We start from the raw sequence: 4,818 nt of genomic DNA, 5'->3' as shown, positions 1-4,818 counted from the left end.
CCCCGGCGCCGCCATCTTGCTCGCGTCGCCGGTCACTAAGGGGAACGGCGCTTTCGCGACGCTCGGCGCGGATTACGGCAGCACTTCCGGTCCGCGCTGGGGGCGAGGCGCCGGGCTCCTTCCTCCCCGCAGGTGCGCAGGTGGGTCTGGGTCCTGGTCCCACCGTGGTCGCCTGTTGTCCCGCGCTGTCGCAGGAGCCCCCGCCAGCCGGCCTGCTGGGCCTTACCCTGTCCCCATTGCGCAGATGGGAAGGGTCTCGGGAGGATGCAGCTCGCCTGGGATGCGGGCCCCGGACTATAGGCCTGGGCCTGCCCCTAGGGAAGCCTGCCCTGCGGCCTGGAGTGCTTGGAGAAGGAACCTGGGTGCCCTGCATCGGTCCAGGGTAGCCGGGAAACCCCTTTTTGAGCCGTCTAGAGCCTCTCTGGCTTTGGGAAGGTCCGTTCCAGGAGGGAAGGGCGCTGGTTCTGTGGACTGGATCCCCCCTGTGGTGTAAGACGGGTTCCTGGTCTGGGCTTCACGTGCAGCCTGTGATTTGATCTCAGGTGTAGCCGCCCAATAGGTTCGCCTTACTCACTGCCCAGGTAGAGCCAATTTATCAAGACAGGGGAATTTCAATAGAGAGTTTAATGCATGCAGAAACCGGCTAAACAACACCAGAGCTTTATTACACAAAGCGGGTTCTGAAATTCCTGAGACGGGTCATTTCGGGATAATTAGGCAGGTAGGGGGCCAGGGAGAGGGCAGTGCTGATTGGTCGGGTTGGAGATGAAACAGTGGAGCGTCAAAGTTGATTCTCTTGCTGTCTTCTGTTCCCCGGGTGGGATCACAGAACTGGTTGAGCCAGATTAGGGGTGTGGGTGGTGGCAACTGGTGCATCAGAATGCAGAGCCTGAAAAATATCTCGAGCACCAATCTTAGAGTTCACAATAGTGATGTTATCCTAAGGAGCAATCCGGCAGGTTTGGGATCTTGTGGCCTCTAGCTACATGACTCAAACCACAATTTCTAATCTTCTGGCTCATGTCTTAGTCTTACAAAGGCATTCTAGTCCCCAGGCAAGAAGGGGGTTGGCTTCGGAAAAGGGCTGTTATCATCTGTTTCAAAGTTAAACTATAAACTAAGTTCCTCCTAAAGTGAGCTTGGCCTACTCCCAAGAAATAACAAGGCAGCTTGGAAATTAAAAGCAAGACAGTGTTTCACAGTAGTGACCTCGAGTATGGACTTGAGTGGAGACAGAGGTGCCCAAACAGCTTGGCGGCAGAGTTGGTGCGAGCCCAGCCTGGAACGGGAATTTGACAGCACTCACTGCAAACTAGGAGTCCCCAAGTCTGGTTAGCCAGGCACTTCTCATACTGTGACCGTGCACTGAGTTTCCTAAAAGCAGAATGTGTGTAATTTTAGGACTGAACGTCAAGTTTGACCTTCTTCTTTGTTGTTGATCTTCGTGTTGCAAAATGGTGGTATTCATCAGTACCTCTTTATTTATTTATTTTTGAGATGGAGTCTTGCTCTGTCGCCCAGGCTGGGGTGCAGTGGCGCGTTCTCTGCTCCCTGCAAGCTCTGCCTCCCAGGTTCACACCATTCTCCTGCCTCTGCCTCCCGAGTAGCTGGGACTACAGGTGCCCGTCACCACTCCTGGCTAATTTTTTTGTATTTTTAGTAGAGACGGGGTTTCACCGTGTTAGCCAGGATGGTCTCGATCTCCTGACCTCGTGATCCGCCCGTCTCGGCCTCCCAAAGTGCTGGGATTACAGGCTTGAGCCACCGCGCCCGGCCAGGACCTCTTAAATGTTGTTATGTAGCATATTCAGTAACTTTCTTCATTCATTGTTTCCTCCAACAGGCATTTGTTTGACCAGGCACTGTCTGTAACACATGGGACAGGATGACAATGATGTAGAAACTGGCCAGGGTCCCTGCTTTCCCAGATCTTATCTTGCAGGATGAGATAGCCCTTAATGGAAAGACAAATTAATATGTGTTTAACCACAGTGGTCCTGAGAGAATGAGTGTCAAGCGCTGTTGAACTAGACTTGTAAGGCTTCCCTGAACAAATGGTGGCAGAGGCAAAATATGAAGAATAAGTAAACATGGTATATTAGTCCGTTTCCATGCTGCTAATAAAGACATAGCTGAGACTGGGTAATTTATACAGGAAAAGGTTTAGTGGACTCAAGAGTTCCACATGGCTGGGGAGGCCTCACAATCATGGCCGAAGGCAAGAAGAAGCAAGTGACATCTTACATGGATGGCAGCAGGCAAAGAGAGACAGAGGGCTGGTGCAGGAAACTCCCCTTATAAAACCGTCAGATCTTGTGAGACTTATTCACTATCATGAGAACAGCACAGGGGAGACCTGCCCCCATTATTCAGTTCCTCCCATTGGGTCCTTCCCACAACACGTGGGAATTGTGGGAGCTACAATTCCAGATGAGATTTGGGTGGGGACGCAGCCACACCACATCACATAGCCAGGTGAAAGGTGGGCGTAGGGGACGGGGAGTTGTTGTAGAGAGAGGAAATAGCATGAGCAAAGGCCTCATGGGTGGTGATATGGGCTGAATGGTGTCTCCCCAAAATTCACATGCTGAAGTCCTAACCCCCATACCTCAGGATGTGACCCTGTTTGGAGACAAGGCGTTTGGAGACAAGGTCTTTGTAGATGTGATCAAGGTGAGATGAAGTCATCAGGTTGGGCACTCATCCAATGTGACTGCTGTCCTCATAAAAGGAGAAATTTTGGAGACAGACGTGCATACAGGGAGAACACGGTATGAGCATGAAGAGGGACCTCAGGAGGAGCCATCCCTGCTGACACCCTGATCTTGAGAAATCAGTTTCTCTCGTTCAGCCACCCAGCCTGGGGTGTTTTGTTATGGCAGCTCCAGGCAGCAAACGGAGGGAGGCTGACACCGCTCACGGGAGCAGGCAGGGCGTGAGCAGATCGGTGGCGCCTGGCCATGGGGGCCTTTGTCCTAAAGCATGGGGGACTAAGGATTTCAAGATTAAAGATATTTCAAGATCTTGCATTGGCAAGATTGAGTCTGCATTTTTCAAGGACCCCTTTGGCTTCTGTTGAACGGATTGGTCAGGAGCCCTTGGAAGGCTGTGGCAGCAATGAAGTCGAGAAATAATAAGCACTTTACAGTGGTGGGACTTCACTTTTCCTTGCTCCTCCCATTGAAATACAGCAAAATACCCTGCACATAACTCAGCAGGTGACAAGGAAAGGAGCTTGAGAGTTGACAGCAAGACAGATGGGCTAGAGACCTCTGGACTGGAGGAACAGGAAGGTGGTGGGTCCCCTGGGTTTTCTTTTTCTCTCATGCATTCCTGCACTAGTCCCCAGGGAAGCCTGCAGGCCAGAACAGCCAACAGGCACAGACGGAAATTCTCCAAGGAAAGCCTCCTCTCTCTGGCCAGAGCCCTGGGAAAGGGGACACCCAACCGAGACTCAGAGGGTAGCTACCACCTCCACTCTACAGTCTGCTTTCAGGGCCGATTTTAAAGCCACTGCAGGTGCATTAACCTGTGCTGCACAACTGTGGTTCCAGTGGATAGTCTGCACGGCACAGGTAGTGTCAGAGGAGCCTGAAGTCTGCCCTTCCTCTCATAGCACAAACAGACCCAGAATGAGCATGTTCTGTCTTGACACAGCAAAACGTAGCCCAGTGACACCAGGTGGCCCAGGGTGGTATCTTTCACCCCTGCAGGTGCCACCAACGGGAAATGAGCAGCAGCCCCAGGAAGGCCAGAAGAATAAAGCAGACCAGGAGGGCAGTGCCAGGGCTCTGAAGACAAAACTGTTGTTAGAATGACAGACCGCAAAAATAGGCTGAAATCTACACCCTGAACCTGAACAGAGCCACTGTCTGCTAACGTAGGTTAAAGTAGGACCAGGAGTCTGCAAACATCGTAACCCAAATGTCCAGGATACATCTGGAAATCACTTGTCACACCAAGAACCAGGAAAGCCACAATCTGACCATGGTAAGGTAACGGATGTGAATTCCATATAGGTCACATGTTAGAATCATCTGCCAAGAATCTTAAAGCAGTCATAAGAACCAGGCCAGGCGCGGTGGCTCATGCCTGTAATCCCAGCACTTTGTGAGGCCAAGGCAGGCAGATCACCTGAGGTCAGGAGTTCAAAACCAGCCTGGCCAACATGGTAAAACCCCATCTCTACTAAAAAATAAAAAAATTAGCTGTGCATGGTGGCGCATCCTGTAATTCCAGCTACTCAAGAGGCTGAGGCAGGAGAATTGCCTGAACCCAGGAGATGGAGGTTGCAGTAAGCCGAGATCATGCCACTGCACTCCAACCTGGGTGACAGAGCAAGACTCCATCTCAAAAAAAAAAAAAAAAAAAAATGCTGAAGACTCCCCCAATTCAATGAAAAACATAAATCCACAGATTCCAGAACTGAACAAGCCTTCGTAGGATAAGCCCTCCAAAAACCCATAGTAAGACACATCACAAACTATTAAACTCCTGGAAACTAAAGACAGAGGGAGGAAAAATACTAACTGCCAGAGAGAAATGATGTCTTGCCTAGAGAGGAACACCAGTTTGAATGAAGGCAGATTTCTTAACCAAAACCACAAAAGTCCAGAAGGAAGTGAGGTGCCATTGTTCAACTGTACAGGAGAAAGAGCTGTTGACTGTGAGTCCTCTATCCAGCAAAACTATCCTTCAGGAATGGAGGAGGAGTAAAGATATTCTCAGATAGGCAAACTAATAGAATTTATTGCCAGCCGACCTACCTTTAAGGAATGCCTAAAGGATACCCTGTAACCAGAAAGATAATTTTTTTTT

Source organism: Colobus angolensis, unplaced genomic scaffold (genome assembly GCF_000951035.1).
Source record: "Colobus angolensis palliatus isolate OR3802 unplaced genomic scaffold, Cang.pa_1.0 Scaffold43, whole genome shotgun sequence".
Lineage (NCBI taxonomy): Eukaryota > Metazoa > Chordata > Mammalia > Primates > Cercopithecidae > Colobus > Colobus angolensis.
Note: the sequence above shows the minus strand (reverse complement) of the source record.